This window comes from Sturnus vulgaris, chromosome 1 (genome assembly GCF_052056855.1).
Source record: "Sturnus vulgaris isolate bStuVul1 chromosome 1, bStuVul1.hap1, whole genome shotgun sequence".
In the NCBI taxonomy this organism is placed as follows: domain Eukaryota; kingdom Metazoa; phylum Chordata; class Aves; order Passeriformes; family Sturnidae; genus Sturnus; species Sturnus vulgaris.
In genome coordinates this window covers 40,797,347-40,823,646 of record NC_142243.1, presented here as the reverse complement: position 1 = coordinate 40,823,646, position 26,300 = coordinate 40,797,347, and the positions used below count along the sequence as shown (strand labels likewise).

Genomic DNA, 26,300 nt, shown 5'->3' with positions numbered 1-26,300 from the left:
ATTCTTACAGAAAGTATTCACTAAATTGTTTCCAGCTTTCTATAGCCCATTAAGTTTTTTTACATACTTAAATCATATGGAGATAACATTACAATATTTGTGCAAGTTGAATTAAAAATTACAGACTTTAACCAAAAAATGTGACTTCAGCAAAGCTTCTTCATTGAAGGATGTTGCGTTTTTATTTTGGTTGATTTCTTTGTATGTTTGGTGTGGGGGTTGTTTTTTTTTCATTTCCAATATAGCAAAGTATTTAAAATTTATTTATAGTGTTAAATTAAAAGTTAATTTATTATTTGTTTCACAGGTACCTCAGTAAGAGCAGGCTTCATGATAATGATTTTCTCTCTTGTGTAAGTAAAAATACTTGTGTGAGTGAAATGCCTTCTACTGTCAGTGTAGCAGTGCTCTCCACTATGCTTCCTGCGAAGTGGACATCATATTACTGTGCTCCTATTTAAATTATTTTTGAGGTTTTTCTCATTAGCTGTGCAACCTCCTCTCTGTTTTTCTACAACAATAAGAAAAACTTAGCAGATTGGAAAAGTGTGTACTGTATACTATTTTTTCAGCCCTTCTAAAATTAAATTAAATCCACTCAACATAGCAAAAGAGCCCTCAGGCATAATTCTACATACTATGTATTTGCAGTATTAAATATTCAGTATTTTTTATTTTAAAAGCATATTTTTTACAATTGTCATAAAGTTCCATGCTAAGCCATATTTGGGGTTGCATTTAACCTTGTTTTTTTCCACATTGTCAAAACTAAGCTTTTCATCTTCATCAGTCTTTCTCGTATATAAAAAACCCAATTGATATGGAAGGGAATCTTTAAGTAGCATCTTATATCTGAGCTTACATCCAAGTGTTCTTTTTACATAATTTGGAAGAGTGAATAAATGGGTAAATTAGTCCAAGCAATAGCATTGGCCCAAGATACTCATGAACATTCATGATTCTAAGCCATTGACTGTTTGTTTAGGTCAGTCTTCTCTATTCATTTCATATATTCTCTTGACTGACAGTCACTCCAGTATTCATATTGGAATCAAAAATACACATTTAGAACCATAAAAAACATCAATTATAAAATCAATTCAATACAGTGGCAACGTAATATCTGTTACTAAGTTTGTTCATAAGTTTGAGTCATACTTGACCTTTATTTACGTGGCTAATTTCAGTACATATATAATACACTGATTTGAAAATTTGCTGTCTGATTTCTCCTAATGATCTTTCAGGTACCGTAGTGGGATTATAGCAGGAATAAGAAGTGTCCTAATTATCACCTTTGAAAGAAAAGAATGCTAAACAAGGGTACGACTTGGGTACAATTCCACCAGTGACAGCAGAACTTGTGTACACTCTCCAGTTGGAATGAGCAACCCTACAATCTTTTGCAAGGATGTAAGTAGTGAATTTTGAATGCAGAATGTATAGAGAAATAGTTTAATATTACAGCATAAAATACCTTTGCCTCATAAATTGACTCATTGACAAATTTCATTTCTGTTCATTTGAACAGAAGCCATCTTCAATAAAGCTTTTTTTTCGTGTGGCTACTTTTTTCACAGAATCACAGAATGGGTCATGTTGGAAGGGACCATAGTGGGTCATCTGGTCCAACCTCCCTTCCTGAGCAGGGCCACCCTAGAGCACATGGCACAGGATTGTATCCAGAGGGTTCTTGAATATCTCCAGTGAGGGACACTCCACACCCTCTCAGGGTAATCTGTTCCAGTGTCAGTCACCTGCACAGTAAAAATGTTCTTCCTCATGTTCAGAAGGAGCTTCTTGTGCATCAGTTTCTACTCATTGCTTCTTGTGCTATTGCTTAGCACCACCAAGAAAAGCCTGGCTCCATCCTCTTGGTACTCCCCCTTTGGATACTGGCAGACACTGATGAGGTCACCTCTCAGTCATCTCTTCTTGAGACTGAATGGGTCCAGCTCCCTCAGCCTTACCTCCTAAGAGAGGTGTTCCAGTCCCATAATCAAATTTATCACCCTCCCCTAGACCCACTCCAGGAGCTCCAAGTCCTTCTTGTACTGAAGAGCCCAGAACTAGCTCTTTTTCCCCTTATAATTTATCAAGAAATACTGATGCTGGTCCACTGAATCAGAAATTAAATTTTCTTATTAACTGATTATTCATTAATTTTATCATGGACTTAAATTTTTAATGACAATCCAGCTGCCAGAATGCAGCAGTGACCAGGGTACTGCAGGCCAGGAGAGCAAGGATCTTGTCAGGCAAGGTCAGTCCCACTGCCCATGGCAGCAGAGCAGGGCAGGCACAGAGGTGATGGCTGGGTCCCACCATCTCACCAAAGAAGAAAAGTCTCTGGTGTACCATCCTCAAATATTCTTGACCTGTGGCCTTCTATCCATCTATAGCAAGAAGTGGAAAATAGTCAAGTGTGATCCCACTAGAAAATTGATATGGAGATTTGAGTCTTTCCTAGTATTGGCTTACTTTGAGATGATGATAATTTGTTTTCATAATGTAAAGTCATTTCAATGTAAAGAGACTTTAAGTCAGAGACATTTACACCTTTGTAAATACATAAAGCCGAGCTCTCATTCACAAGTTCCTACCCATTTTAATTTGCTGACCACAGAGGAAGTTGTAGAAAGGATAAGTTAGTTTTATTTGGTGAGATTCTTTTTTTTTAAGTCTCCTTTTAGAGTAATATGTAAACATCTGAAATTGGAATCCTCATTATAGGTATAATTTTATTACAATAGCAAACATTGAACAATATTGATGCTGCATAAAATAAAGGTGAATCTCTCTCTAAGGATCTTATATCAAAATTTTTATCTGTAATGTTGGCTCTTACGCTATCCAGTTCAATTCATCCATCTCCTGCCATTATCTTGATGTGCTCTGAAATTGCACCAAAGTATAGCTGGTCACAAATTTCACACTTGCCACTTTAGACAAGTGAAAGGTCAAGGGCTTACAACAGTTGAGCAGCTCCTTATCAGTACCACAAAGCACAGACAGGCATGAAAGTGACTGCAGGTCAGATCAGCTGTAATTTACACTAACTGTGTAAGTCCACACAGATCCATCCCACTACACTCAGATAGCAGAGTTTGTAAGTTTGAACATTGCTCACTTGTCTCACTTCTCATCTGCTGTGTGCAACGTTGGAATCAAATATACAAGCACACTTTCTTTTAGTGCTATTCTTTTGTTTCCGGGATAAACAAGCATTAAGAAGCTCTTCTAATAAAAAGCCTTTTCATATTTGGAGGGACGAGTTTAACGCCTAAGACAGAATTGAGGTTTAAATCAGCTTGCTAACAGGAGGAAAATCAGGAGATGGAGCTAGAAGTGGTCTAGTATCTTGTTGAAAATGGTGCTAGAGGGAAAATATAAAATTGCATATTCTGTACTTTCTAAAATCTGAAAAATAGGCATCGTGTCTAGTCTACAATGAGAAATTGTACTCAGTGTTGGTCTGAATATTATAATATGGGATAAATAAAACCTAAAATGTGCTGAGTGAGCTCCCTCAAATCATATTACCAGATCCCATTTCAGCAGACAACACTGGATTTTATGGATTTTCGTTTACAGGAATCTAACAGTGTAGAACTTCTATCGACCATCTTAATGTTCATAAGCGAAAGGACTGAGTTTTGTACGTCTCCTAGATAGGGAGAAAAAGTAAATAATACTGGTGACTTAGCTTTCATTCCTTAATGAACTAAAAACAGTGACTGAACCTAAAAAAAAAAAAAAACAAACAAAACTAAAACCAAAACCAAAAAACAACAAACCACCAACTTCCCATGTGTAGCTACTTTACAAGTTGGTTTTGTCCTACAAAGACCTCAGCAACAGATTCATAATTATTCTTGGGCAAGAAGAGATTAAGATCTCTTTGTCCTGAAATAAATCCCGTTAATATATTTTATTATTTTTATTTAGAACTGGGGCTGTTAATGTTCCAATTATTAATTAATTTCCTGAATTAATTGTTATGTTTTAAAAGGAATTTAAATATACTTTGTACACAGAATAGCGATTTAAAAAAATAATTCCTTTTTGAGTATACCAGCCCTTTTGTTTGTTTTATAAATTTGACACTCAAGTCAAACAACTCTTTTCCTTTCTTACATGGTTTTCCCAACAGTGCAGTTCAGCAAACTGGTTTATTCCTGATTAACAGAATCCCTTTTGTGGATATCCTGTTTTCACTATCAGTGGCCTACTAGAATCGTATTATAAACAGCATTTGTGCAAGTGGTTCTGTAGTTGCTATTATCAGACACTATAACATTTTTTAAAATGGTATGATATACCAAGAAGTTAATTTTTACATAAGGCATGCAAAAGGCATTTCAATTATTTTTTAAATGAGAATGAATTATTCTCCCATATCTATCCCGTATTTGTACCTCTGAGTACAAATAACAACAATAGCTTGAACTTTCAGTGCCAAGGTCTGGTAAAAAAGGGGTTTAGAGTCAGTTGCAATTATTGTCTCAGTATGCACCATATCCAGTCTATCCATTATCCGTAATACTTAAAAATTGTGTTCAAGTAGAATGTATTTGCTCTGTCTTGAACACAAAAATTGAATTGAGATTTCTTCAGATGTGATGTTGTTATATGCCATAGTGTCTTTGGACTATGGCGTGGCAAATCAATAATAATGAATCTTGGCCTTTTATGTCATTAGGCACAGTTGAGGAATGTGTAAGAATAGTTACAATGAGCTGCACACACAACTGGAATAGTTGCTGGAAACAGATATCAACTGGAAAAAATCCTTAAGTCATAATAAAAAGCAAATCATGATCAGCTACTCCTCTAGCACTGATTTTTGGGACTCAAGGAGTACTGGATTTTTTTAGAGGCTGGCTGTCCATCTTTCACATCAAAATGGTGGCATAAGTACATGTAGGAAAATATTTCCTGAGAGAACAGCGCAAGGATTTGCCTCAGGTTGTTGTTCCACTCAATGTGAACTTGACTAAAATTCAAATTGTGAAATAATGAATTTGACATAAATTAAAAGTTTATTCTTTTCCTCCCAGTGCATGCAGTAACTTAAAGCCAAACACCAACAAACAAATTGGCAGCTGGTGTTTTAGTCTGTGAGGTGTTAGCCATCTGGTCCCATGAAATAAAACATTTATTTGATTTGTCTTAAGCATGTAAGTTAAGAGAATCCAATATGCAAAGGCCTTAAGAATGATTTCAGAATGCTGGAACTCCTTTTTTTCTTGAAATTTCATCAAGAGTGTACATGCTCATTACTATGTATTCATCTCTGCTAAGTCATATGAGGAACTTCAAAATAAAAGTTGTCTTCAGAAATTCCCATATGGTTTTGAGTAACAGCTGCTATAGCACAAGCCAAGAGGCAGACTCAGCTTTATATAACACTACCTACATGGTGCTTTCTGTTTCAGGATTACTTTCATTTGTTCCCTTCCTTGATACAAATACACTGGTCCCATCAGTTAGAATATCCAAAGGAATTTCTTCTTTCATGAAACTGCATTGCTAATGGTTTCTGCAGTACTCCTGATGTCCAGTGATATTAAAAGTGTATTTGAAAAGTTTAGTCACTAATTTTGCCTTCAGCTACAAAATAATTTGAAAATATTATTTATCCTTCATATGACACTGAAATGGTTGAATGCCAACGTAATATTAACAAGATAATCTAAAATCTACCAAGAGCATTTAACACTGTCCAGAACATGTCATTTGCCTGGGAATGTTTCATTGTTACATGATAAGTTACAAAACTAAAACCAGTTGCCCAAAATGAGACTTAAAAGAAAAAACAATTCTTCTTTGGTAAGATCTGGCAGTGCTCTGTATCTATTCTTCTTGCTCAGGATGTTGGATATGCGCAGGAGGACATCAGTGGTATCCTGGCTTTCTAACACCGGAGGCTTTCCCACAAAACAAAGCAAGGCCTTCTTACAGTGCCTTTTCACTGAGGTTCTGTTGAAATTAAAGGCTTAGCTGCTTCAGTCCATGCAAGTCATGCCCACAGGCCCTGAAAAGTGTTCTGGGATATTGCTGTTCTCTAAGACTCTTAGGCTTATTTTCATGGAGTTGTCTAATCTTAGCCAGGAGTTTTTTTGCTGATGATTATCAGTTAATAAAAACTCACGTACTACTGGGGGAAAAAAAGTTTGTATACTTCAAAATGACAATGGAAAAAAAGCAATCCAAATTCCCAGTACCAGTATGTTTACAAATAAATTCCATGTAATTTACAGCTAGAGATATCCAAAAGAACTTAATTTAATGGTTATCTCAAAACATACTGCAGAGGAGAGTTAAACTTTCTAATAAAATACAAGCAGTTTATTTTATAAAATGCTTGTATTTTTTTTAACCTTATGCTAAACTTGGAATCTTTTCAGATGAACTACAGGTTTGATTGATCTTTACAGTGTGCAGGGGTCATAAGACACCATGCATATCTTCAGCTTCCCTGTGTGTTTGCTGTGGGGACAGGATACAGAAAAAATCAAACTACTCTCAGTTCTATTGTCTACATAGAAGTGTCACAAATCTAAAGAATGATGATGGGCTGTAATTTACTATACACAATGTCCTCCCTGGGTTAAGTGAACTATTAATATTTTCCACGAAATCCACAAAGTATCCCTTTCCAAGTGGAAAACGGTCAAGTCTGCCAATACTAAATTAAAGTGCTTCAATTTGAAGATGGTCACTTATCATAACAACATGGCAGAATATAACAAGGTACTGCAGACAGGGTCTGAGGCCCTGAAAAGTAGTACTTAAGTAAAGGCTTTTGAAGGTAATAGAGAGATCAATACATATTCAAGTTAGCCAGCAGCCTAGAACTGTAGGGGAAAACTTAAAAAGGAAACAAGTGATGTTTTTGAAAGCTTCTCATTTGCAGTAAAATTCCAAGTGCTGACTCTGCTGTTTTTACAGTAATGCTTTGACTACATGCTTAACTCCCAGTACCATGCATTAACCATTTTTACAGTTTTCATCAAGGGCCAGCAGGGGCCAGAGAGCTCCTAAGTAGAATGGAGCCAGGGGGCATTAGGGCAGGGGTTTTGTCAGCCAGGGACCACCCTGAGCAGGGCAGGCCCAGAGGAAGCAGTCAGCCCCAAACAAAAGTTGAAATCACCAGGTGAGTTCATGATGATGAAGCAGGTCTGAGGCCAAGCCAGGAAGTCAATCTACAGGTCAGAGCTGCGTCCAGCAATTACCAGGCAGACCCCAGGTTCCAGTTGGGAAGGCAGTTCATAGGGTCAACTGGATGCATTGACAGGCAGGGACACAGAAGCAGCTGAGCTGGAAACCAACACTCCTCCAGATAAGCTTAGGAAAGAAGCAAACACTCAGGGCTGACCTTAAGTAGATATTCTGGACTTGTGGGTATATGTGGAGATGCCAACTGAGGCAGGCTGAGGGCTTTTTGGCTATTAGGTGCACTCAGGCACCTTGACTACAGGCTGTTATCTAAAATTCTGCTGCCTCCTGTGTTTATTACATCTGACAGATATTGTTGATCCTTGTGCTAAGGTAGGAATATTTTAGTTGGTTTTGCTATGTTTGCACTGAAGTTTGAATACTTCTTAGCTAAATTCTGTTGGGTGATTAAAAGAAGTCATTTTTTTTCACACAGGAAGGCCTTTTCTCAAAAACAGTCCTAAAATATACATCTAAAATTCTCTTTCTCTGCGTTTATAAAGGACGCCTAGGTCTGTTCCTCTGTTGAAATGGTCAGTGAAATGGTATAGACTGGAAGGACAAGATGAGAAATAGACATGACCAGACAGAAGCAATTGTATGTCTTGGACTCAGACACTAAAGGCAGGATTTAACTGTCTAAATGCAAGTACTTTCCATTTGAGGTGCCCTAGAGTATCCAAAATATCCACACATATGATCTTTGCCAACAGGCTTTAAACCAGGTATTTCAGGGGATGGTGATGACAGCTTGCAGTTAAGTGAGGGAAGAGTAATATATGGGTCAATAAATACATGGGACAGGGTGACAGGAGCAAGAGAGCCCTCAGGAAGGATAAGACAGGTTAAAAGAAGGTTTGCCTCAAGTGTTTGTGCACAAATGCACACAGTCTGGGAAGCAAACAGGAAGAGGTGGATCTCTGTGTGCAGGTGCAGAACTAAGGCGGCATAAGAATAACTGAGATGTGGCAGGATCTCTGCACTGTAAGGAACACATAAGTTCTTTAGGAACCACAGGCAGAAAGGGCAAGGAAGAGCAGTGCTATGTATGTGAGGAAGCAGCCTGGGTGTATTGAGCTCTTTTCTGGAACAGTAGGTCGGGTGATTGAGGACTTGTGAGTCGTGCTCAGAGAAGAGGCTGGTAAAAGCAACACTGTAGTGAGAATCTGTTACAAATAATGTAGCCAATACTCGGAAATACATAAAGTTTTCTTTAAGCAGCTCAAGGAAGTCACCAGATCACCAACCCTTCTTCCTAGAGAAAGATTCCCTTCTTCCACTGAAAGATTCTGGAAAAGACCTGGAGGTTCTGGTGGGCACTAGTCTACATGCATTGGGAGATTTCAACAGGAATGTAGCCACTAGATCAAAGCGTGATTATTCCCCTCTGCCACTTTTTGAGGCTGTCTTCAGTTTTGGGCTCTCCAACACAAAGAAGATGCTGGTAAACATCAGCAAGTCTAGCAGAGAGCTACCAAAATGGTTAGGAGGCTGCAGCACGTCTTGTCATGAGAAGCTGAAGGGACTGTGCTTCTTTAGAGAGCAAGGCTGTTTAGGGAAGTTGTGGTGTATCTAGAAGCAGCTTTCTGATACCTAAGAGGTGGTTTTCAAGAAGGCAAACACAATTTCTTTGCTAAGGAGTATAGTGGGTGAATGAGAGCTATAAATTGAAGTAGGAAAGCTTATAGGAAATAAGGAAAGATTGATCCACTGTGAGAATAACTGAGCATCAAGATAGAGGCACAAAGAAATTATGGAATCTCTATCCTTGGAGGTTTTTTTTAAGACTCCAGCTGGACAAAGCCCAGAGCAACATCCTCTGATTGCCATGTTGGTCCTTTTTTGAGCAGGGTGTTGGACCAAAAACTTCTTGAGGCTCCTTCCAGCTGGGAAGATATGCAGTTATTGTATATAGGATATATGTACATGTATATGGTGCAGAAACCACAGGAGACACTAACTCTTCTGGTGCTCTTCTGGTGAATATACAGTATAGGGGAAACCCAAAGGCATGTTGTATGGCTTTAAGAGTTATGTTCAGGCAAAAGAAGGCCTGATTGACTTTGAAAAATAGTCAGATTACACCCTTATCTTCCTACAAGAAACGAAGTTTAAGCAGAGGAGCATATGCCTTTCTTTTTCCATCTCTTTTTATCTGCTTTATCATTTTAGAATTAATTTCAGGGGAGTTTCTCATTATGGGCTTTTGATCAGATGGAAGGACTTTTCTGTCAGTTCCTAACAAGTAAAATTCTCTTTTCAAAGTGCCATTCAAATTAAGGAACATATTTCAAGGTAATATTGGCACATTCCTGATTAGTTTGAAGTCTATACAATAATAGACACCACTGGGGCTAAAAACGGAGAGAGGAGTAAAATGGACTTCAAGTGTTCAATCATATAAGTAACTATCCAATGGAAATATAGTCTGATTTATGATACTGCTGTGAGCAGCTTCTACTCAAATGTTTATTCTTCTTTAATTTAATTGCATGTGGTCATATGTTGCTAGATTGAAGATGTGTTTGATACAGCTTCCTTGCCACAGGTCTTGTCCGGGTTGAGATTTCATGTTCGCATCCCAGTATATAGAAATGAGATGGATAATTACTTCCAAAAGATTTTTGTTATTTGTGAAAAAATAAAAGAGATAAAATGCAGAGCAGAGATTTTCTAACTTCAACAACTTTAGGCAGTTCAGAGCAGATTCAAGTTCCGTTTTCATTATCTATATATTATGCTCTAGTCCTGCCTATTAAATTCAAGCCAAGCAGAAGGAAAGGATGAATTTGCATATCCATTTCCATTCAGGTTATGGACTTTTAAATCCATGTTGCTTGTGTCTATAGACTAATGAGTGCACCATTATAGGGGAGGCATAGTATGTCACTGCATTTGGAATGTCCAGATTTTTGCTCGGCATATAATATTTTGAGAGCCATTTTTTTCAAGCATAGTGTAATAGGCTTTAACTTTGCTAAGCTTTTCTGCCAGGCCTCCAGTGCCCTGCTGTTCTATTATATTGAACTTGTAAGCAGGATGCTCTGCCAGGCTCACCCAGATTACTGCTGCAATAAGGGCCCTGCTGAGTGACTAGTGTCATGATAAGTGCTAGGGAGGGAGTTCACCATCTTGGCATACTGTTCTCATCTTATTAAATTCAGCTTTGTGGAAGCAGGGAGTCTGCCTCTCGGCCTCACTGGCTCTGGCTCAGTCCAACTGCTACTGTCAGACAATATGAAAATAGGAACCACCACAGCTAATGGCAGGTGCTGCACCACCATAGCTGAGGAAAAAAAAAAAAAAGAGATTTTTCCTTTTTTCTTTTTCCTTTTTTTTCTTCTTTTAATAGGTACTTGACTCGACTGATTAGGAAACATTTAGCTATTTAATATTATTATTATAGCCTTCATACCCACACTTGCAGAGATACTGTTCTTTTTGAACTTATTCTGTCCACTTTATATGGATTCCTTTGTTCTTTCTTACTTACCTTCAAAAAATGTAATGTAGCAAAGCCCTTGAAACATGTCTGATAAATTTCAGACTTAGTAAAGGATGATATTGTAGAGATACAGTCCTGATGTCCCTATTCAGACAAAACTCTCTACTGGGCAGTGCCTGAGAAAAATTTCCCAAATACCGGTGTTGGATTACTACTGGAGATGAAGTGGGTTAGCTGGTCATCCCTGCTAAACTCAGTAACCCCTGCTTGCCTAATTCTCATATTTCTTTTAAAAATCTAACCATTAGTTTTGTTTGAAGGATTCAGAATCTTCCCAGTGCCCTGAAATGATCAGCTGTGATCTGAGTGTGAGCTATGCTGCTAAATGCAGCAGGAAAAGTGCAACATTCATAGAGAGGAGAGAGGGAACAAGGGAATATGTATTTGCAAGCCATACCCATGGAGAGGAAGAAAATGAAAATCACTCATTTTGTAGTATGAATTGCTGTAAAGCACACTTAAGTTTTGAATCAGATTATTTCACTATTTATTTTTGAACCTAAGGCTCTTTTGAGCTACAAATGAAAAAGCATTTTCCAAGGGCTTGTGGAAAGATAGATAAATTACTTTTGCACTTGCTGATGTCTGAGCACATATAGACTCTTCCTTGACATCAGCAAATACATTGTTTCTCACTGTTCAACAATAAATGTTCAAATAACCCCATCATTTTCACTTCAACATTTTGTAAATTGAACACGAACAACACATGAACAACACATGCAGTAACCTTTCTGACAGAAATATCGATGAGGTCTAGCTACAGAAGTCACCTGATAGCAAAACCAAGTTGGAATCAATAGAAAATCCAGGTTATCAACTGCATTTGTGGCAGGAGTTGCTACGTCTGGCAGGTTGTATTTCAGCAGCACACTTGTTGGCTATGTCAGTCTTCATAAGAGTGACAGGTTTGATTAGACTCTTTGAGAGAGGCTGATTCAGAAATTCAGACAAAATAACATCTTTCTGCCAGTTTGCAATATCACGTTCACAATCCATTCCAGACTCATCAAAGCTAAGGAATAAAGGACTTAACATTTTAATCCCCCCTGAGAAAATGAGTAAGAAAATTATGTCTCTGAAAAGTGTGATTTTTTTACTTGAAAAAGAAGAGAGGAGAACTATTAGTGGAACTGACTACCATGAATGTTGTGTGTCAGACCATTCAAATCCCAGGCAATTAGCATGCAAGAGAATTGTTATCAAAATTCGAGGGCAAATGAAAGGATAAAACAAATCTATGTGGTCACAGTCATATGTAAGATATGTCTAATTTGTTTATACCTGTTCTTCATTTCTATATCCCATTCAAAGCTGCCATTTTTAAAGGTTTTCAAATATTCCTTCTAAATCACAATTTTTTAATTTTTTTTTTTAGTTCCCTGGTCTTTCTTGTTATCCTGATTCACTCTGCTGTAACTGGAGGTAGCATGAATGGAGTGGTGTTTTTCTTGCTCTGGTTACTGTGTGATCCACACAAAGTAAATTTCCAAGAAAAAAGATATTAATTTAGAAGGGGTTTGAACTTTGACTTTCCTCTTTTTTCCATCTCTTTTACTATAGCCTTAAAAAGTTCAGTTGAAATTCAGAACACTGCAGCTAATGAGTGAATTACAGTGGAATGGCTGCTGGAAATTGTCGAGGAGAAATGTAACTAAGAGGTAAGTAGAGAATGCTAATAATCTGAAGTTTTGCATTATGTGAAATTGGTTTTATTTTGCTTTGCTTTGAGGAATAAAAACAAAGATCTCAGGCCTAGGTCTTTGCAACTGAATTCAAGCTCAGAATCAGTAAATGTGGGATGATTGTGACATGATTCTAGAAATATTTTATGAGGAATGCATGGAATCTACTCCAACTTAGAGATGACATTGATCTCTAGCCATTGTGCCTGAGAACATGGAACAAAGAAAGTGTTTGTTTCTGTTAATCAAACATTTATTTTTGGTTTTCATGCTATAATTTAAGTGATTCAGTGGGGAGTTGTTCAGACTCTGAGGGATTAAATGGCCTTGGGACATGGCCTCTCTTTGTGAGGAAGAACATCAATTTAGGATTCAGTTTTTCAGGTTTTTCTTCATTTTAATATGGAAGAAGAAGAATTCCTCTGAGATATTCCAACTGAAAAGCAAAACTGTAACAGGATAGCAGAGCTGGAATCACTCTTCTCTGCAGTAAATCTGGACCTTTAAACTTGTTTCCATCTACAGTGATTTTGCAGCTAAAGAGTTCAGTGCTTTCAAATTACAACAATCAAGTGGGCAGGGTATTAAGGTGGGCCTGTAAAAAATATTCACACAGGTCTTCCATTCATCACAAAAAGGTAGCATAGAGTGCTTTACCGAAGACAAGACCACTCTTCAGGCATCCTTTCTCCTGGTTAGCTGACAAACTTTTTGCAGAAGGCTTTTGTCAAGTACATCAGATATACACCAGCTGTGTAAACACAGCCTTGCCTGTAGTATATTGGGAAAAGTTACGAACATAAAAATCTGAAACAATGAGCCAATCATGTAATTGTTTTAATTAAGTTATTTGTGTTTGGGGGTTTATTTATTTATTTATTTATAATTGTATGAGAACAGCATTTTTTGAGTTGGATTTGGATTTTGATTTTTTGATTTGCGATGTTTGTAGCAGAGATGGTGAATTATCATGGTAATGCACAAGAGTGAAAGAGAAAAAAATTAATCTATTTTCACTTTCCAAGTTGAAATGTGAAAAATAAACAAACAGCACAGATGGTGAAACAGTTTAAATTTTTAATACTCTCCCAGTGTTAATAATTTCCAATATTTATAACAGCATGATAGCAATATATATTAAAATATGTTATTTTTATTTAAATAAAAACTTATTAAGCAGATGACCAATTCACTATTTTCGGCAAAGTCAAATCTAAAAAAATTGTTGGAACATAATCAGTTTAAATTTTGCTGCATGAATATTAAACAATATGTTTGGCAGGATCTTATTACCATCTACTGTGGATAACATATCTGAAAACTTACAGTTCCGTATGTTCATTTCTTTTTCTTTATTAATTTGCCAAGTAAGTGAAGACAAGCAGAACTAGAATTCTCAGTAAGTCTCTTCATTGTTTTTCAGTATTCTCACAAATGGAACAAATTTTGGAGAGAATCCCAAATGGCAGGTGCTGACACTAAGTAGAGACAGGAACAGCCTTCTTGTTAACATATTATCTACTCCTCACCTACCAGTGCTCTGTTACAAAACTCATTGACAATGAAAGCTAAATGAAGTAAATGAAAACTAATTCAGTACTGTTACAAATATTTCAGATAGCTTTCTGCAGCTTAGGAGCAAACAAGCAATCTTCTCTATGCCTAGCCCTGTTGGATAATATCCAAGCTACTATATTTTCTTTCCAGAGCAAATTTAAAACATTCTTTGCAAAAGGTGGTGTCCTGGAGTGCTGAACTGGGGAAACAGAAAGACAGATGGAGGAAATCAAATGAATCAGGTACTGCTGCTTGCAAAAGGAATTCAATGAGGTGGACAAGTAGTTGATATGACCTTAGTAGAACTATTTTGCTGTGTATCAGATCCATTAATAAATTTTGTAATGTTAGGGTGTTCTATATGTTAAAATTGATATAAGTGGTCTCCTCCAAACATAATCTCTAATTTATTTCTTTCGGAATGTTAGAAGGAATATGTTAGTTTATGCAGAATTGCAAGTAGTTTAGGTAATGATAATTATTTATACATAAACCTTTTTACTGTTCTTCGCTTCCTCTTTTCAAATCCCAGAGTGTGCCCATTGTTCTCAAGGTCTGAAGAGCCAAAGAGCTTTTCATGCATAGCTTAATCCAAGACAGCTATATGAGCAGTCACTCTGAAAGTCACTTAAATATTTTTATTTAGAGGTCCCCATGAATGTTCATTCTGTAAAGCTACTGATTGCGCTGTCTGTTCACAGAACTTTCTTTTTTATTTTCTCCTTTAATTTCAGGATTAAATTTCAATATGGTCTGAGGAGCTAACTCAGTGTTCCCACCCTTTTTGGAAACTGTAAACCGTGTGGTAGATACCTTGTGAATTTTTCTGGGTAAATATGAAACGACAGTATTAGCTTGCTTCTAGGCAACTGAAATAGGGAGGAGAGGGTGCCTGTACCCCCTTAGTCGGTAGGCATATATTGCAGTGCCAAGATTTTCCAAAATGGTTAGTGGCTGAAGGTGCTTTGGCAGGTAGGTGCCACAGCTGAGATAACTTATACTGAGCCTGATTTTTGGAAAATAGCCTTTGAAACTAGGCCTTTAACAGGAAGGCTCTAACACTCTCAGATTTCTGGCAGTGTGCTTCCTTGTTTTCCTCCTTGGTTTTTGTAGCCCTCACTGTGGACCATCTCTGGTGACTATCACAAAGACCATCTATATTGAATGTTAATTTAAGTGGTACTCGTGATAGATTCACATCTTTTACATGGCAGCCACAAGAGGGGGATGTGGAACCCTCACAGAATATTAGGGTTTAGTCCTCTCACAGTTGCAAGTGTTATCGATACTTTCTCTGATTTTTACCATCCACTTTTAGCACCAGGCTTATTTTTCTGGAGGTCATGGCTTGCAACAGTTTATTTTAGTCAAGAGAAACCTTTTGGGGGGTTCAGATGGAAAAATTCCGTCACCTAAATTTGACTCCCTTTTGCTCTTTAATACAACAGTTACAGCTGTTTAACACTTTCAGAGAACTATGCAGCTATCTCAGCACAGAAAAAGGGGTTAATGGAACAACATGGGGTTTTTTTCCAATAAACAAATTCTAATTGATACATAGATTGTAATCACAGAAAAACCTTTTTTTTTTACAACTGTGCTGTAATGGGCTATTTTAGGGGCAGAGTAATACATACCGTAGAAAATTTGTACATGAGGGCAAAAGGAATAGACGATTGCTTTTGGGGACTGTGTAGATTAGTACATCATTGCATACTAACAAAGTGCTAATTGCTCCCTTTGACCACGGGCCCAGTTTACAGAGCTTTAGCACAAATGTGTCCTGTACACTAAATTACAAAACTAACACTGCATTATTTCTCTCTACAGCTTGCAAATTCTTGCAAATTACCCAGGCTGCAAATCCTGCATTTGTTTTGTGGCAATAATAGTAAAAGCAAACAGTATATGTATATTTATGTAATTTTAAGATTGTTTTAATACTGTGTATAACTACCCAAGTAATTTACCTCTACTCAGTATCTTAGCTAAAAATAAATAGGTGTGAACTCCTTTGAACAGGTTGTTGGTACTGATTTTTTAGAACTTTTAAAATAGCAGCTGTTTAGCATATTTACAAATTATTTAATCATCATTTAATAACTGGGAAAAACAAAGCCATGCATAACAATCTCTCTTCCTTATCTTCACTGGAATCACTCTCAGAATGGTAGATGTTTTAGTTCAGAAAAGTAGTATCTCACCTCTGCACCTTTTCTAGAAGTCCAGAATTATTTGCTCACAGTCTTTCCACCTCAGACAGGATAGAAAGAAGCATTGCAAGGAGACACATGCAGAGTCAAGAGGAGACCTCACTTTCTTGGAAAGGCATAAATCTACAGGTGTCACTCCCATTCTGCTGCACATCATTTAAGCCTTTTATGTACCACCTCTTGATTTTGTTTTTCAGCTAGCAGGGAAATTTGAAGATTGGGCTTCTTTCACATATGTCTTTTGGTCCCTCTTGTCTTTTCATGCAAGAGTACTTGTAGGTCTGACACTTACTTTACATAATCAGCCTGCCACTAAGTGAATTTAATATCTATTGTAATTTAATTCTAGCTCTGCAAATTCTTAATTTTGGATCTTAAGAATGAAGTACTAGGCACTGAGCCTGAGACATCAGTCATGAGCTCTAGTATTTGAGGTTAGAGTGTGTATCAAAGTATTTTACTAAGGAAAAGGTATTTGGTAAGGGAAAAGAAAAGATGCTGTAGGGAATAATCCTGTTTTGTGAAAAGAACGTATTAAAGTATTTCATAGGTTTTCATTACACTCATTGTTAAAACAATATGAATACTGAATAACATGAATTCTACTCTCAGTCTATTTTTATAATAAACAAGATGATTAAAAAAAAAGGCAATGCATAAAAACTTACTGAAAAGGACAGGTATGTGTCACCATAAGGGCACTCTGTGTCACAAAGCAAATATGCCTTAGTTCCAGCCAAAACAACCACCCACTCAGGGTACTGAAGGGTAGGCATGCTGTTATGACCCAGATTCAAATGGTGAGAGTAGGAGTGAGAAAATGAAAGTGTTAACAATATTTCAAGCACAGAGCTAATAGGAGGAGAATTTCTGGGATTCCCCTTTCATTCCTATTCTCTCTCAAAAGGAAACTATGGACTTCCCTTGGGGGGGAAAAAAAATAAAAAGTCTCATTGGCTTATCACCAAATGTTGAATATTTTGACTGAGTGATATGTAGCAGAACTGTGCACCTGTCCTAGCTGGAAATATGTGTGTGAGTACTGAAGAGGAATAGATGAATTGACAAATATAAAATATCTGAGGACTTGAAACTTTGGCTAGTGCTGAAACATTTTTTGAAAATGGGAAAAGATTTGTCATTTAACATACTGACATAGATCTTTGTTTTGCTGCAGCTGACATAAGTTTGAAAGACAATAAATCTGTTGCAGCCATCAACACCAAACCAGCAGCCTACCCCACAAAATAGCTTGCACAATGGCATTTTGGAAAGGATGGAACATATGCTTACCATATTCCTGCAAAAACTCCTTTTTCTTACTCCTTTTTGTGCCTAATTCAGTTCATTCTTATTAGAACAAGCATTTTTATGTTGCTGAATTTATGTTGTATATTTTAAGTTTAACAGAAATATTAGGAAGCCCTCCAACTCAGATAGGCTTGGTATCGTATTAGCACTGAATGTGACTAAAGAAGAGTTAAAATTAGCAAATTCAATTGTTTTACAGTAGTTACTTTTTTAGTTTTTAATTAAGTTTAGTAATTGAGAAATCAAAGCTTTATCAGCTTATATGTTGAACAACATTCATAAATACAAGTTACTTCATTCATTGCATCTTGTATGTAGATTCTCTATAACAGAAATAAGGATTGCGACATCAAGCTCTCTGAAAACTTCTGCTCCTCTGGAAATCCTGAATTCAACCCATTTTCACATAGTAACTGTAGGACAGTAAAGATAATCTTCTGATAGTTCTCCCTTTAACTTGTTCAAACTTAAGTGGATTACAGGGCTAACACTACTTTTTTCTGTTAATGTTTTCTTCCTTTGATGTAGGCAGCTTTTTGGTTGGAAAGAATGAGAATCATAAAGTCATAGAATTATTTGGGTTGGAAAAGATCATGAAGTTCAACTGCCAACTCAGCACTGCCAAATCCACCGCTAAACCATGTCCCCAAGTACCACATCTTTTAAATACCTCCAGGGATGGCAACTCCACCATTTCCTGGGCAGCCTGTTCCAATGCTTGGCAAACCTTTCAGTGGAGAAATTTTTCCTAATATCCAATCTAAACTTCCCCTGCCACAATTTAAAGGCATTTCGTCTTGTCCTATCACTTGCTACCTGAGAAGAGTCTGACCTTCACCTGGCTACACCCTCCTTTCAGGCAGCTCTAGAGAGTGATAAGGCCCTGAGCCCCCTTTCCTCTGGCCTAAACATCCCCAGCTCCCTCAGCTGCTCCTCATAGGACTTGTGCTTCAGAACCAGCTCTGTTGCCCTTCTCTGGACCCACTCCAGACCCTCAATGTCCTTTTTTTAGTGAGAGGCCCAAAATTGAATACAGGATTTGAGGTGTGGCCTCACCAGTGCCGAGTACAGAGGGGTACTCACTGCCCTGGTCCTGGTTGCCACACTGTTGCTGATACAAGCCAGGATGCCATGGGTGACCTGGGCACATGCTGGCTCATGTTTAACTGGATGTCAAGCAGCACCCCCAGGTCCTTTTCCACCAGGCAGATCTCCAGCTGCTCTTTCCCAAGCCTGCAGTGTTCAATGGGGTTGTTATGACACATTGTTGAACCTCACACAACTGGCCTTTCTCCATCATTCCAGCCTGTCCAGATCCCTCCTAGAGCCTCCCCACCCTCCAGCAGATGAACACTCCTGCCCAACTTAGTGTCATCTGCAAACTGACTGAGGACGCACTCAATCCTCTCATCCAGATCATTGATAAAGAAATTAAATTGTCCTGTCCCCAGTACTGATCCCTGGGGAACACCACATGTTACCAGCTGCCAACTGGATGCAACTCCATCTGCTACCTTTCTCTGGGTGTGGCCATCCAGACAGATTTTTTCCCCAGCAAAGCATGCACTGGTCCCAGCCATGAGCAGCCAGTATCTCCAGGAGAATGCTGTGGTAAACGGTGTCAAAGGCATTACTATAGTCCAGGTGGACAACATCCTGGACAACACCTTTTCAGTCAGCCATTAGATGGGTCACTGTGTCTCAGAAAGAGGTCAGGTTGGTCAAGCAGTACCTGCCTTTCATAAATTCATCCTGACTGAGCCCGATCTCCTGGTTTCCTGTACGTATGACAACTGTGTCATGAACCAATGACATTCCCCATCACTGAGGTCAGGCTGACAGACCTGTAGATCCCCATATCCCTCATCCAGAACACCTTGTAGATGGGCCTTGCATTTGCTAACTTCCAGTCAACCAGAACCACCCTGCTTAGCCAGGACTGCTGGGAAACGAGTGGCTTGATAAGCATTTCCACAAGCTCCCCTTGTATCCTTGGGCAGATCCAGTCTAGCCCCAGAACTTGCATATATCTAAGTAGAGTAGCAGGTCACTAAATGTTACCCTTTGGATTATGGTGACTACATTCTGCTCCCCATCCCCATCTTCCAGCTCAGGGGACTAGGTACCAAGTGAATAGCTGGTCTTGCTATTAATAACTGGGACAAAGAAGACGTTAAATATGTCAAACTTTTCCTCATCCTTTGTCAGTGTTTCCCCCCACATCCAGTAAAGAATGGAGATTCTCCTTAGCCCTCATTTTCTTGCTGATATATTTTTGGAAACATTTTTTATGTCTTTTGTGGCAGTAGACAGATTTGTGGCAAAGCCAGTAGTTAAGCTTTGGCCCTTCTGATTTTTCCCCTGTATAACCTCACAATATACCTGTAATCCTCCTGAGTTGTCTGCCCCTCCTTTCAAAGGTCATATGCTCTCCTTTTTTCTCTTAATTACCAGGTCCTTGTTCAGCCAGGCCAGTCTTCTCCACTGCTGGCTCATCTTTTGGCACCGGGGAATAACCTCTTCCTGCACCTTTGGGATTTCCTTCATGAAGAATGTCCAGCTTTCCTGGACTCCTTTGTCCTTCAGGACTGCTTCCTAAGGGGCTCTGTAAATCAGGCTCCTAAACAGGCCACCATCTGCTCTCTGGAAGTCCAAGTCAGCAGTTTTGTTGACCCCCTTCCTATTTCTCAGAGAACTGAAAATCATCATTTTGTGATATCTGTGCTCATCAGCCTCCAACCATCATGTCATCTACAAGTCCTTCTCTGCTCACAACATAAGAAATGTCAGTATGTAGTTGGTTGCTTACAATATTTAGAATTACTTCAATAAATACGACTTTTGTGCAAAATACAAATTATTTGTTGACATTATTAGTTGTGCTTGCAGAGACACTCCTTTAAGATAGAGCATAAATTAATTAGAAGTGAGGCTCAGGGGTGACTCATTAGCCTGCTTTCATCTGAAGCTTTTCAGTGTTTGCAGGAGAGGGTGATAGAAGGTTGAGGAGGAGGAGCAAATGTTCTCCTTTTGTGATGCCTCTTGTGAAGGCTTTTTCTCCCACTGACTGAGCACAGATATTGAAAGTCTGTTCTATCTCCCAAAAGTCTGATGTCAACATCAGATGTCATCCACAGCAACAGTAGCAGCAGCCGCTGTGACAGCAAAAGGCAAACAGTGGAAGGCGCAGCCAAAATGTTGAAGTCCCTGCTTCCCTCCTCAGGGCTAACAAGGCACGCAGAGAGCTGTATGTTGAACTTGGGACACAGCTGTTAAAAGCACTTTAGTTTTCCAACCTGTGTGTCTGGAAAACTTTGTGATTGCAAGTGGTTTGGACAAGTCTGGTTTTTGAAGCAAAGTAAAAACTGAATTCTCTAAGTTTGAAAGTGTAACAACTGAGTAAGAATGGCAGAATTTCACACCTCTTAGTTCAGATTTTCAAAGAGGCAAAATAATGTTCCTGGTATTTTAACTCAGCTTTGTATAAAATAACATAAAATAAAATAAAATAAAATAAAATAAAATAAAATCATAAAACAGAATAACTACATGGTGGAATTAAATGAGCTTATTACACACCCCAGAAACCATAAAAAACTGCAGCTGCATAGAAATTTTCATTTGAAAATGGTTCAGTTCACGTAAAGGCTATTTGTTAGTCTCATCACACTTCCTGGTGCAATGGAACTGATAGTAATATATAGCAGTATTGGAAAACACTTTTAAATGATCCTTATCCAAGGACTGGAATGACTTGCCTTACAGTAGGTTGTCATGCTGTTTCTTTTTCTTTTTTTTTTTTTTTTTTGACTGCCATCTGTGCTCCAGAATTTAGATTTTCATTAAAGCAAAAATCAGCTGTAAGGATTTCAGTCTCATTCACATTAAAACCCCTTGGAACAACTGAGAACTTGATCGTATTGCTACAAAGAAAAACTCTGTAATTCCATCCCCTTCTTTTCCAGTTTATATGTGACCCTTATCAATTTAAAATCTGGCAGTGCTAGAATTCTATGGAGACTTCAGAAGGCAAAACCAGAAACCAAATACCAAGCACTGTAATGAAGCTTTTACTCTTCTGCAAGCTTGCAGTGGTATCTCTGAGAAATCAGAAATGCCCCATTAATCTCATCACAGCATCAGCCTGGAGATCTAATGCCATTAACTTGACTGTCAACTTCATTAACCATTTCATTGTTTATTGAAGTGTATGGCATTAGGTGTATAGAGAATGGCACAAGTTTCATGCACTAAACATGAATAACTGGAGAGATAAATTGCCATCAGTCTGAATTGCTTTTTAAGGCAAAATCTAGAATTTCCTGTGATAACTCTAAAAATGTGCTTATTTTAAAATAGCTGGGTTTGCGGATGGGCTTCTAGGAACACTACTGCATTTTTCCTATCCTTGTGTTTGTATCATTTTCAATTGTAAAGAACTCAAGTGCAAAAAAGCCCGAAAACCTTACTGTTAATTAATATTGCACTGATACCATTATCCAAAATGTTGGGGAAACTTGTTATTTGGTCAGATGCTGGTTTTGTTCTTCACATCAAAGAGGCTACCTGGTTGTGCTGGCATTAGCATACTTCCAACTTGTTGTTGGTGCTCAGAAAGTGATGCCATTGTGAATTGTTACAAGAACAACTGTTGATTGAAAAACAATCAGTGAAGTGAATTGCCTTCTCTTCTCGATGTTGGTATTTTTGGGGGGATAGGGGTGGGGTTTAACCCATTTTTAATCTATTGTTTGCATTTTGCTTGTTGATGTTGGTTTCCCATACAAAAACATAGTCTTTTTACTGTTCCAAAAAGCTTTTAAAAATGGCATTGGCAAAACCAGGCTCTGTATAACTCCAGCAAAATGAAAGTATTTTTATTATTCTGAAAGTTTGCATTCTGAAATTGTTTCATCTTTTCTGGATAGTACTCTGGATGTCTCAAATATTTCCTTTCTGAATTTCTGGGATTTGGGGAGGCAGGAGGGAAGGGTTCTATTCAAAGTACTAACCAGGCATGACCTGATTTAAATTGTAAAAACTGACACTTATGAAGCCCAACTAATGTTTGTACAGCCCTTGGAAGGTAACACAGTGCAGTATAATTGCTGAGTGCAACATAATTGTCAATTATTTGGCTTCAGGCAACATAAAAATAGCAGTGTGCTCACAGTCTTCATTTGTAGGAGACACCAGAAATCACAAGATTAAAAAAATGCTGTATTGTATAGGCCAGTTAACAAGAAAAAAAAAGGTGTGGGGGAGAAATCCTGGGATTCTGAAACATGACTCTGCTAAAGCAGTGTTTTATGGGAGATTTGTGTGGTACTTTAAGGTAAAATGCTCATCAGTAAACTTCATATTGCCTTGCAAATCGGCAATAGCAGTTCTGCTGGCATTAGTTGAAGTGAAAGAATGCAAGGCAAGTTGATAAGTAGAAAACCATTCAGAAGATTGTTTTTCTTTTCATAATGCAACACAGAATGATGCAACATTGGTAAAAGGAAAGAGAGAGCAGAAGCATCAACGCCTTGACTACGAGGTGGTGTATGTCATTAATTTTCCAAGTAAATCCCTTAGAAGCTGGTGTAATTGGTGAATAATATTTTGCTGAATTGGTCTCTTTAGAGCTGTCAGTGGAACGGGGTGGGAAACTGTGGTGCCAGCCATATGCTGCAGGTGCAGTTCTTTGTGAGACTGAGTCTAACTTCTTGCCAAATGAAGACTAGAGAGATGACAGAGGCTTAAAGCTCCTGAATCTCCTTGCTAACCTGTGACAGAGATGTTCTAGGGTGAAATGCTGATTCAGTTAAATCAGTGCCAAAGCTCCAGCTGACTTCAATAGGGGCTGGGTTTCATCCATTTTTTTGCCCTTAGTAAAGGAGACACCATAAGTGTGCTTAGGCATCTTTGTGAGAATCACACTTAGTTGTGGCTGGGTAACATCTGATCAACATGGAGTTGTGCTTTTGACCTGGCATCGATACCCATCTTGTGTCAGCTCCATGTGCTGTCTCTCAGTTTCCCTGCTATGCAGCTGTAAGAGAGCTCACCTGCTCTGAGAAAGTCAGAGCTTGCACTCCCGTGAGTCTTCTGTGCAGATTCTGATCCATGGAATGGAAGGGGTTTGCAGACCATACTCAGCACTGTACCACAGGAAATTATTGCAGGTTCTGTTTGCTGTGGATGTGGATAGACCCGGAGTTTTGCTACCATAGTTACTCTGGTCTCCAAAGGGGTTTTTAACTTTCAGCCCATGAGTATCTGCAGGGTAGAAAGAGATTATATTAAATAATACCCAGAAAAGATTTGGTTCCTCATCTACACACACCAGTGCAAAATCAAATAGTGAAGAAAAGCTATTTTCATATAGCTGTTATAATTGAGAGAGGGTATCATTTCACACTGTAAAATCCCTATGGAATTGTCAGGCCTTATATTAATTTGGTTTATATCACACAGAACACTGTGCACCAGTACAAAATAAACAACTTCATATTTTGAAAGGAATGGTACATATTACTTATTTGTGATTTCATATTGAAGACATTATTTTTTTTATACTGGAGGTAGTTTCATATGCAAAACTTCACCCACAACAAATGACTCAGACTTAATACAGCAACCCTAGTGAGAAAGCTGCTTGGTACATGACAACCTGCCAGAGACATATTGATTCAAAGCAGTTTGAATACATCTCATGTGAGTCATGATTTCATTCACTGTCTCTCTGCTGAGTCTAGCATGCTCATATATAAAAACGTTATTTTGCAAAGCCTTTATATATCTGAGAGATATTGAGCAACATACTTACAAATCTGGTGGAAATCTCTTCATCTAGTTGTTTTTGTTATCTTGTAGCTTGTCCCTCTTCAAAGATTAACGCAAATACAACACAATGCTGTGTTCAGTTGCTAATATATAATTTTATATTAGATCTAGTCAATCTTATACCTTTTGTGGATGCTTCATGGGCATCTTTCTCTTAGGCACAGTAATTCTAGCTACTCTCAACTGGTTTGTGTCATGGCTTTGCAGATTACTGAATTTATCAAAGGAACCAATGGGGAAGGTAGCTAGAGCACTGCATTGCTGATAGGTTTAGTGAAGTGGGATATTCAGGGGAGTTTTTGATATTTTTCCTCTCTTTTTCTAATGTACTGTGGGACTTAGAATATTTAACTGCTACTGTAGAGATACTTATGGTTTAAAAGAACTCCCTCAAATTCAGCTTTTATATGCAAAATGCTTAAATGTAGGTGGATTCACAGATAAATCGGATGAAATAGCTTTAGACCGTTATATAGACCTTAAAATAGTGCTGAAGTCAAATATGGCCTATATACTCCTTGCTAGCCAAGACAGATCAGCAGACATGAAACAAAAATGACTGATTGACACATTCCATGTTAAAGGAATTAGAATTTAAGTGATGACTTAACAAGGAAACAAACAAAAATAAACTGAGCTTTAATTGTCCTGATACAGAAAGGCTATGGAGAATTATTTGAGGGAGAGAAAATTAAGAAGTACAGAAACAGACATTATTTGAAATTCCTTTGAGAAGTATAAAAAGCAGAGATAATCAGACTCATATCACAGATTTGGAACATACATATCAATTCCAGAAGATATTCTGCATTTTCAGATACAAGGGTTTCTAATGTAGTGATTGGAGAATTCTGTGGGTTCACTCTAGGTTTAAGTGGAAGAACTAATTTTCTAAGTGGATAAATATATCAGCCAGATCAATACAGCAATGACAATGGCTTTTTTAAATGCTAGTAGAAAAAACTGGCTATTTGTATGAAAGGCAAAATGTGTTAAAATAATTTAAAATACTAGAACAGTTCAAAAGTCTTATTTAAACCATAAAGTGTAAGTAATTTTCTATATAATCAAATATATAGCTATAGAAGTAGACTCCAGTGTCAGTTCAGTTATTGCTTAAAACATGAAGTTTAAGTAAGTTATTGTGGAAGAAACAGAAGTCCTACTTCTATGTTGACTCTTTTTGGTTAATTCCTACTGCATTCCATTGGGATGTGATTGATATAATCTCAGTCAGTGGGAAGCAATACCAGCAATGGCACAGTTCTAAGACAAATGAATTATAAGCCAAGAAAAAAAACAATGCCAGCTGGCTAATACAGAACATATAATTCTGTCAGGTTTTTAGTCTTTATGTCTCTGTTACAACTGAAAGTAGTATAAATAAAGTCTGTTGCTTCTAGCTCCTAACTATGCTAAAATATTGCTCCCGTACGAAAATGTTGAAATGCCTCTATGTTGGTGGTATTTTCATTTAATTGTGTTCATATTTCACATGCAGATTCATAATTCTGTGTTCTAACTTTAATCACAAAGTATGCCCATCTAGCTGTTAGTTGTCCAGGCCATGCTGCCTTACCTGATTTACAAGAATGTTGCAGAAAATAGTGGCGGAACATAGACATTTAATTACAACACGGGTACTGCTTCTATCTTTGTCTGGTGCTTGTCATAGATGGAAATTATATTTGCCTGACATTATTTAATCTTAACAAATGTATCATAGCTGTTACTTTTCTCTTTATTAGATCCTAGACTTGTATGTGATTATTAATTGTGCTGAGTTAGGCTGGCCAGCTGCTAGGTATGATCGCGTGGTTGTGTTACCAAAATAAACTTGGGTTGTCCTGTTTTCCTCCTTGCATATCATTTGTTTGTTCTTTTTTTCTTGCATGCCGTTGGTGTCCACACGGCAGCACACTAAGTAAAATTAAGGATTTGTTCCATCAGAACTAATGCAGCTTTGAGGAGTGGCGT

The 26,300-nt window shown here is 37.8% G+C and overlaps 1 long non-coding RNA gene across 5 annotated transcripts in view; it reads left to right on the top strand.

The window, feature by feature from the left end:
* Nucleotides 1–26,300, top strand: part of LOC148225168 (uncharacterized) — a 160,161-nt gene that overhangs the window by 44,063 nt on the left and 89,798 nt on the right. For 2 of the 5 annotated variants that reach the window (XR_015803539.1, XR_015803534.1), the window contains exons 3-6: nucleotides 308–353; nucleotides 1,248–1,413; nucleotides 12,290–12,387; nucleotides 14,119–14,210. This is a non-coding gene — a long non-coding RNA (uncharacterized LOC148225168). Of the gene's footprint in view, nucleotides 1–307; nucleotides 354–1,247; nucleotides 1,414–12,289; nucleotides 12,388–14,118; nucleotides 14,211–14,702; nucleotides 15,940–19,946; nucleotides 26,122–26,300 lie in introns of those variants that run through there. The other 3 variants (XR_015803538.1, XR_015803540.1, XR_015803541.1) reach the window with 3 other exon arrangements.